Source organism: Molossus molossus, unplaced genomic scaffold (assembly GCF_014108415.1).
Source record: "Molossus molossus isolate mMolMol1 unplaced genomic scaffold, mMolMol1.p scaffold_m16_p_14, whole genome shotgun sequence".
Taxonomy (NCBI): domain Eukaryota; kingdom Metazoa; phylum Chordata; class Mammalia; order Chiroptera; family Molossidae; genus Molossus; species Molossus molossus.
This window is the reverse complement of record NW_023425349.1, coordinates 64,241,610-64,250,797: the sequence shown is the minus strand read 5'-3', so window position 1 is coordinate 64,250,797 and position 9,188 is coordinate 64,241,610. Positions and strand designations below refer to the sequence as shown.

The 9,188-nt window shown below is 41.6% G+C and overlaps 1 non-coding gene across 1 annotated transcript; it reads right to left on the bottom strand.

Moving 5' to 3' along the window:
* Positions 1 to 8,812: 8,812 nt before the first annotated feature.
* Positions 8,813 to 8,918, bottom strand: LOC118630417. The gene has a single exon (XR_004959639.1). It is a non-coding gene; the product is annotated as a U6 spliceosomal RNA (small nuclear RNA).
* Between the last annotated feature and the right edge of the window lie 270 nt (positions 8,919 to 9,188).

Here is a 9,188-nt window from a genome sequence, read left to right as displayed (position 1 = left end):
TTTTAGCATATCTTGCAGTGCTGGTTTGGTGTTAATATGTTCCCTTAGCCTTTTTTTTGTTTGGGAAGCTCTTTATTTGACCTTCTATTTTGAATGATAGGCTTGCTGGGTAGAGTAGTCTTGGATTCAGATCCTTGTTTCATGACCTTGATTACTTCATGCCACTCCCTTCTGGCCTGTAGTGTTTCTGTTGAGAAGTCAGCTGAGAGCCTTGTGGGGTTTCCTTTGTAGGTAACCTGTTGCTTATCTCTTGCTGCCTTTATCATTCTCTCTTTGTCCTTAATGTTGGGCATTTTAATTACTATGTGTCTTGGTGTGGGCCTGCTTGGGTTCTTCTTACTTGGGGCTCTCTGTGCTTCTTAAACTTGAATGCGTTCCTCCTTCACCAAGTTAGGAAAGTTTTCTGTCACTATGTCTTCAAATATATTCTCTAACCCTTGCCCATTTTTTTCCTCTTCAGGGACTCCTATGATGCGAATGTTATTACGTTTCCAGTTGTCCCACAGTTCTCTTAAGCTATCTTCCTGTATTTTAATTTTTTTTTTCCTTTTGATTTTCTGATTGGTTAATTTTTTTCTACCCTGTCTCCTAATTCACTGATCTGGTCCTCAGCTTCCTCTACTCTGCTGGTTAGTCCTTCCAATGTGTTCTTAATTTCTGCTCTGTCATTCTTCACTTCCACTTGGATGGTTTTCAATGTTTCTATATCTTTATTCATGGTGCTGATGTCCTTACTCATGCTGTTGAGCTTCCTAAAGATCATGGCTCTGAACTCTATCTCTGATAACTTTCTTAGCTACATTTCATTTATCTCATCTTCGATAGAGTTCTCTTGTTCTTTCATTTGGGATTTGTTTCTTTGTTTCACCATTTTGGCTATCTCAGAGGTTTTTGGAGCCTGCCAAATTTTCCCTGTGGGTGTTGGTGTTCTGCTATTTGTGGCTCCCTCTACTGGGTTTGGATGGGCCTGTCAACACCTCTGTCAAGTCTTACTTCCTGGGTAGATTTGCAAGCCCAGGAAAGTTTCAGTTATCCCCTAGCTTTTTCCTGGTGGCTAGTAGTCTCAGTTACTCAGTGCCTTGGAATGTAGCCCTGGTGTTCTGCATAAGAGGATTTTAAGAGGGTGGGATAGATATTGGTTGTTAATGAGCCTCAATTTGCATTTCTTTGCCTCACTTTGGAAAGGCTGAATCTCTGAGGCAGAGGCTGCTGCTTTTCCCCACAGCTCTGGAAAGGAGCACACTGGCCACCGTCCTTTGTGGCCGCAACTCAGCAAAAACTCAGTGCCCTCCAAATTCTGGGTGTCCCCACAGAGTTCCAGCCCAGTCTGCCCTCCCTCTGCCATCACCCCCAGGTGAGTGGCTGTGGCTATTTTAGTGCTCTGTCCTGGCTCTAGCTGTGGAGCAGGCTTGGTCTTTATTCCCCAAGGGCACTGCTCACAGCTAAGACTGCTGCTGTCCATGGGCTCCCAGCCCGCCACCCTCTCGCGTCTCCGTAGATCCTACCAGTGTCCTGGTTATATGGTCCTGTCCTGCTGCTTTTCTGTTGCTTTTTCCCAAGGATTTGTCTTTATTATAGTTGTAATTCCTGTTTGGTCCTGGGAGATCATCTGTGCAGCTTCCATTCACTCAGCCTCCCTTTTCACATTCTCTATGCCTATCTTGTGTGCAGCTGCATTGCAAAGGCCTTTCTGCTGCTCCCTCACCTTTCAGGTCCCGCCGTTAATTGGATAGCACAGTCCCTTTGGGAACCAGGATCTATGCCTATCTTATGGGCTGCTGGGTCAGGCAGGCCTCTCTGGTACTTCAGCATCCATCAAGTCCCGAGGGTAACTGGATGGCACAGTCCCTGCTGGGTCGCACAGGCCTCTCTGGTGCCCCCGCACCAAGCGGGTCCCACAGCAGGCAGCTGGATCGCACCAGTCTCTCTCGGGCTCAGGCTTCCCACTGCTCTTGTGAACTGCTGGACCGTACAGGCCTCTCTGTAGCCCCAGGTCCCACTGCTGGTGGCTGGGGAGTCCTGCTGCTTTGTGGGGCTCAACTCCTGCTCAGCTTTTGTTGTAGTTTTTAGTGATGGGTCTCACTGCTGGTCTGTGCTTTTGTTGCCTGGGGATGGATGTCTGCTCCCCAGCCTCAGTTGCTGGGGGTATATCTGACTTTGATTGGGCTGCTGCTGTGGGGGATGTTGCTGGGCTCCCGGCTGTCCACAGCTTCTGAGACCAGCACCTTGGGAGCTCCACTAACTACTGTGCACTGGTCTGTGTTGATACAGAGTGGCCACTGTTCTGATGGTGCCAGGTGCACTGGTGGGCTCTGGTTGCTGGGCCCTAGCCGCTCCCACTGCCTCCTCCCAGGGAAGACCCTGGATCTTCCAAAATGGTGGGACCTCCCAGCGGTGCATTGAGAAGCACTCTGAAGAGCCGCTTACTGTGGTAGCCAGCTACTCCCGTCCACAGTATAGGAACCTTCTGCTTTGTGTCTCCGCACTACTGGGGTTTGGTTGTCCACCTTCAAGTCCATTCGCACTCTCTCACACACTAGCTCACTCTCTCATACACTCACCCTCCTTCCCTGCTTGCTGCCATCTTCCTTCGTGACTGATTATTTTAAAGACAAGAAACAAATTATGCTGTCCCTTATTCAGGATCTTGGAATGACTTCCTTTCACATATGGAATAAAATCCTAATTACTTCTTTTTTTCTTTAATCCTCACCTGAGGATATTTTTCTCTTTACCATCAGATACAGTGGGAGGGAGGGAGACAGAGAGAGAGGGAGAGAGAAAAACATCGACATTGAAGTGAGAGGGTCACAGTGACTGGTGGCCTCCCCCACCACCTGACCAGGGCCGGGAGGAACTGCAACCAAGGCACATGCCCTTGACTGGAATCAAACCCATGACTCATTGGTCTATGGGCCAATGCTATAACCTCTGCCCAACTGGCTAGGGCCTAATTATTTCTTAAATCTACAGTACGGGCACCATGGATTCCTGCCCATCTTCCCAACCTGAGGGCACACCAAGTTCAGCCATGTTCGCAGCCTCCTCTTCACCCTGTTCTTTGTTGACAGTCAGATTCTTGTCTACTTTGGGCTTTTGTGCCATTCCTTTTGTTTAGAAGCTATGATCCCAGAATTAGTCAGGACTCAACTGGATGACTTATCTAATTGCCACATTCTCTCAGTCATGTCAGCTTACATAATTTCCTTAACGTTCTCTCTTCTGAAATTCCTTTACTCAGGTAGCTCTTGTTTCATGTCATTCTTTCCACCCTCCACACTTACAATTAGAGATGTTTCAAAGAGAAAGTCCTTTCCTGTCGTTTTCACCATTGCATCCCAGTCCCTAGAATAGAACTATTTCTGAAATGCAGTGGACGTGTTTAGTAAGTAAACATTGAATACATGAGTGAGTGACTGAGTAAATTCTGAATTTCCAAGCAATAAAAGGTAAAGGAAAATATGATCAGTTACAGGCTTTTCATTGTCTAATAAAAAATATTTCTGATGAGGAATCAAAGTTTTTCTGTCAACAATAATGAAGAAATTTCTCCTTTGGGGTTCATATTGGGACAAAAATTGCATTTTACAATGTCTTTGAAAATATCCTGGAGGCATTCTTAAATAATTGGTTACTTAAGTAACTTGAGTCCACCAGATACAGACAGTGAAATAGTTTGTCTCCTGCTGTTCTAGGTGTAGCATTTAAACTTCAGCCGTTAAAAGATTTAGTTTCCCAATAACGTCCATATTGTGTCATGTATAGCATCACAAAAGATAAGACCAGCTTGGACTGGGATGACATTATGGTTGTCACCATACATATTTTTTCAATTTTTTCATTTCCAGTCCCAAAGCCTATTCTGCTGATACTTATCCAACATTCTCCTGCTGTTCAAAGTAACATTTGAACTGTGGTACCCAGAACTGTACCCAGGTCTTTAAGTGTGTTCTTTTCACTGTAGAATAATATAGGACCTCCAGCACCATTTTTCTATATTCTATTCTTCAATGAACACAAATTCTAAGATTGGATTTTTTTTTTTTTTTTGGCAGCCTCATCATCCATTGAGGTTATAATGAATCCAAACCAATTTTTTTTTCACATTTAGCTGATAGAGAAATCACTTCCCTCAAGTGTCTTTTACCTTATACTTCTGCCTTTGGTATTTGATTGTCCTTGTTTTATTTCACTTGCTCAATTTTGCTAACTTTTATAGACTGATAAGATCCCTTGTAATTCTAACCTATTATTTTTCTGATTTTATATACAATTCTGGGTCACTGGTAAATCTGATTCATATCTCCTATTTTTTTCTTCAAACATTTGGCACAATTTTAACAGCTGAAATTATACCCAAGTATTTTACTGAGCTGTTCTCTGTGGACTTTCTTAGCAATGACTCTTTGAATAACCATCCAGCCGACTGAGAAGCCACTTAACATTAATTCAGCACTCATTATTTTAGCTTTTGTAAGACAAAATCATAAGACTATCAAAATCTTGTTCAAAATCAGCCACACTATGCCTATAACATTCTAGCAATCTTACAATAAAGATGTAGAGATTAAAGTAAGAAATTGTTAAATGTACTTGAAAATTATATGCATGAGAAACTTTATGACAGCTGAAAAAAATGTAACTAAAATAATACCAATAATTGTACCTTCTTTTTAATTTTTATTTAATTTTTTTTTTTTTTTTATCCTCACCCGAGGACATTTTTCCATTTTTTGTACAGATAGAGTGGGAGGGAGAGAGAGGAAGAGAGAGAGAGAGAGAAACATCGATGTGAAAGGGACACACCGAGTGGCTGCCACCCACACGACCAACCAGGGCCGGGGACAAACTGCAACCGAGGTACATGCCCTTAGTGGGAACCGAACCTGGGTCTCTCCGGACCGCAGGCCAACGCTCTAACCGCTGAGCCAAACTGGCCAGGGCAATTTTTATTTAATTTTTATTATTTTCTTCTTTTTTAAATTAATTTATTTTTGTTACAGATGTTTCTCCTTTTTCTACCATTGATACCCTCCTCCGATCCTGCCTTCCCAGCATTGTTGTCTATGTCCATTGGTTACACATACATGCATATAAGTTCTGTGGCTTATCTCTTCCCTCCCTCCCATCCCCCTCTTCTGAGGTTTGTCAGTCTGTAACCTACTTCTATGTCTCTGGGTCTATTTGTTCATCAGTTTGTTTAGTTCATTATATTCCACAAATAGTGAGATCATGTGATATTTGTGTTTCTCTGATTGGCTTATTTCACATAGCATAATTCTCTCCAGGTCCCTCCATGTCGTCTGAAAGGATAAGAGATCTTTCTTTCTTACAGCTACATAGTATTCCATTGTGTATATGTACCACAGCTTTTTTTATCCACTCATCTACTGATGTACACTTGGGTTGTTTCCAGATCTTAGCAATTGTAAATAGTGCTGCTATGAACATAGAGGTACATATATTCTTTCTGATTGGTGTTTCAGGTTTCTTAGGATATATTCCTAGAAGTGGAAACACTGGGTCAAATGGCAATTTAATTTTAAAATTTTTGAGGTAACACCATATTGTTTTCCATAGTGGTAACATCATTCTGCATTCCCACCAGCAGTGTATTAGAGTTCCCTTTTCTCCACACCCTCACCAGCACTTGTTTGATTTTTAAAAAATTTTAAAAATTATTTCTTTATTGTTGAATGTATTACAGATGTTCCTCATTTTTCCCCCCATTGACCCCCTCCTCCCCATTCCCACCCCCCTCCTGCCTTTTTCCACCCTGTTTTCTATGTCCATTGTTTATGCATATAAGTTCTTTGGTTTATTTCTTCCCACTCCCCAACCCCCCTTCCCTTTGGGGTTTGTCATTCTAGCAACCAATTTGTATTTCTTAATCCCTTCACCTTTTTCTCCCATTCTCCCCTCCCCCCTCCCATCTGGCTACCAACAAAATGTTCTCTATGTCTATGAGAATGCTTCTGTTCTGCTTGTTCATTTTGTTTGTAGATTCAATGGTTGAGAGCTATGTATTCATTGCCATTTTGTTTGTTCATATTTTTTACCTTTTTCTTCAAGAAGACCCCTCAACATTTCATATAATAATGGTTTGTTGGTGATGAACTCCTTTAACTTTTCCTTGTCTGGGAAACTCTTTATATGGCCATCAATTCTAAATGACAGCTTTGCAGGATAGAGTAATCTTGGTTGTAGGTTCTTGCTTTTCATCACTCTGAATATTTCTTGCCTCTCCCTCCTGGCCTGCAAAGTTTCTTTTGAGAAATTAGCTGACAGTCTAATGGGAACTCCCTTGTAAGTAACTAAATGCTTTTCGCTTGCTGCTTTTAAGATTCTCTCTTTGTCTTGAACCTTCTGTATTTTGATGATGATGTGTGTTGGTGTGGGCCTCTTGGGGTTCATCTTGTTTGGGACTCTCTGTGCTTCCTGGATGTGTATGTCTGTTTCCTTCACAAGTTAGGGAAGCTTTCTGCCATTAGTGTTTCAAACAGGTTTTCGATTTCTTGTTGTGTCTCTTCTCCTTCTGGCACCCCCAAGATGCGAATGTTGGCACGCTTGAAGTTGTCCCAGAGGCTCCTTACATATCCTAATTTTTTTGGATTCTTTTTTCTTTCTGCTGTTCTGATTGGGTGTTTTTTGCTTCCTTATATTTCAAATTAATGGTTTGCTTCTTGGCTTTACCTACTCTACCTACTATTGAATCTGTGTAAATTATTTTTTATTTTAGTTAATGCCTCCTTCATTTCTGACTGTGCATCCATCATTTCGAATTGGTCCTTTTTTATGCTCTTGAGGCCCTCACTAAGTTCACTGAGGTTCTCACTAAGTTCATTGAGCATCCTTATAAGCATTGTTTTGAACTCAGCATCTGTTAGGTTGCTTATCTCCATTTTGCTTAGTTTTGTTCTGTTCTTTCATTTGGGACCTGTTTCTTTGTCTCCTCATTTTGGCTGCCTCCCTGTGTTTGTCTCTACTTATTACTTAATGAGAGGTATGGGGCTAGCTGAGACCAGATGCTGCTTGTTTGAATGAATTTAGGAAAACCTGAAGCAGGATCCAGGACAAGCCAATCTTATCATCAACCAACTAGCAACAGCTTGGGTAGGCCTGAAAGTTGGGTAGGGCGGGGCCTCAGGGAATCATCAGGGGGGGTCTACCAGTGTGAGCCAGGTGGTTGGAGTCCCAGATATGGAAGCTGTCTGCAGCCCCAGGGAAGGGCTCACCAAAGGAACAAAGGCCTCTGACAGTAGTCTATCTTGGAGAAAGCTCCCTCTTCAACCCTCGCTCCAATGCCAAACAGTTAAGTTTTTCCCTGTATGTGTCTGGCACCCCTTGAGCTGTCTCCCCTTCAAGCTTAGAGGGAGAGAGTTTAATAAGTTTGTGGGGGCCCTTTAAGAGGATCTTCCTGGGGCTCCAGCTGCCTCAGCTTCCCTGAGCCTCAGTTCCTGCTGGTTTTACTGCCAGAAGTGATTGGGACTTTTCAGACCTAGAGGAACCTTGAGTGGGGTGCCTGGTGTGGAACAGGGACCCCTCAGTCCTCAGGGAGGACCTTCCCACCCGAGGTAGCCTCCTAATTTTTACCTGCCCCACATAGTTGTGGGACCAGTCCATTGCCCCTCTGCCCCTCCGCCCCTCCTACCAGTCTCAATTCAGCTACTTCTTTAATTTCATAGTTGTAGGACTTCCATTCAGTTCTATTTCAGGTGATTTTGAATGATGTTTGTTCTGTAGTTTAGTTGTAATTTTGAAGTGGTCGTAGGAGGATGTGATACCGCGTTTACCTGTGCCGCCATCTTGACAGGAAGTCTGATGATTTGTTGATGGTAGTCATTCTGGCAGGAGTGAGGTGATACCTCATAGTCATTTTAATTTGCATCTCTCTGATGCTTAGTGACATTGAGCATTTTTTCATATGTCTCTTGGCCATTTGTTTGGAAAGGTGTCTATTTAGGTCCTCTGCCCATTTTTCAATTGGATTCTTTGTCTTCCTTTTGTTGAGTTGTATGAGCACTCTATATGTTTAGGAAATTAACCCCTTATCTGATGTATTATTGGCAATTATGGTCTCCCATATAGTGGGCTCCCTTTCCATTATAATGTTGTTTCTTTTGCTGTGCAGAAGCTGTTTAGTTTGATGTAGTCTCATGTATTAATTTTTTTCCTTTGTTTCTCTTGCCTTAGGCATTGTATCAGTGAAAATTCTGCTGCATGTGATGTATGAAATTTTGTTGCCTATATTTTCTTCTAGGATTTTTATGGATTCCCGAGTCACATTTAAGTGTTTTGTTCATTTTGAATTTATTCTTGTGTAGGGTGTAAGTTGATGGTCTAGTTTCATTTTTTTGCATGTAGCTGTGCAGTTTTCTCTACACCATTTATTAAAGAGGCTATTTTTACTTCATTGTGTGCTCTTGCCACCTTTGTCAAATATTAATTGAACATCATGTTTTGGGTTCATTTCTGGGTTCTCTGTTCTGTTTCATTGATCTATATGCCTGTTCTTGTGCCAATGCCAGGCTGTTTTGATTACTTTGTAGTATAACCTGATATCTGGTAATGTGATCCCTCCTACTTTGTCCTTTTTTTTTTTCAAGATTGCTGTGGCTATTCAGGGTCTTTTTTCTTTTTTGGTTCCATATAAACTTTTGGAGTATTTGGTCTAGTTCCATGAACTATGTCATTGGTATTTTAATGGGTATTGCATTAACTCTATAGATTGCTTTGGGTAGAATGGACATTTTAATGATGTTAATTCTTCCAGCACATGAACAAGGTATATGTTTCCACTTTTTTATATCCCAAAAATATAGAACACTTTATGAATTTGTGTGTCATCCTTATGCAGGGACCATGCTAATCTTCTTTGTATCTTTCCAATTTAATATATGTGCTGCCGAAGTGGGTACTGAAGCTTCTTTTTAAAGGAATATATTTTACAGGATACCATGCCTTCATTGATATTAGTACTTGATGAAAATCATCCCCATTAAGATGAAGGAAGAGTAATATTATTACAATATTAATAGTTATTGAATACCCACTATGCTAGGTACTATAAAAGCATTTATAGACATATCTTTTAAAATTTCCCCACAATCATATAAGGTAGGGTTTATTACTATCATTATTTTCCATATGCAGATATTCAGACCTAGAGGATTTATATAAATTAGCCA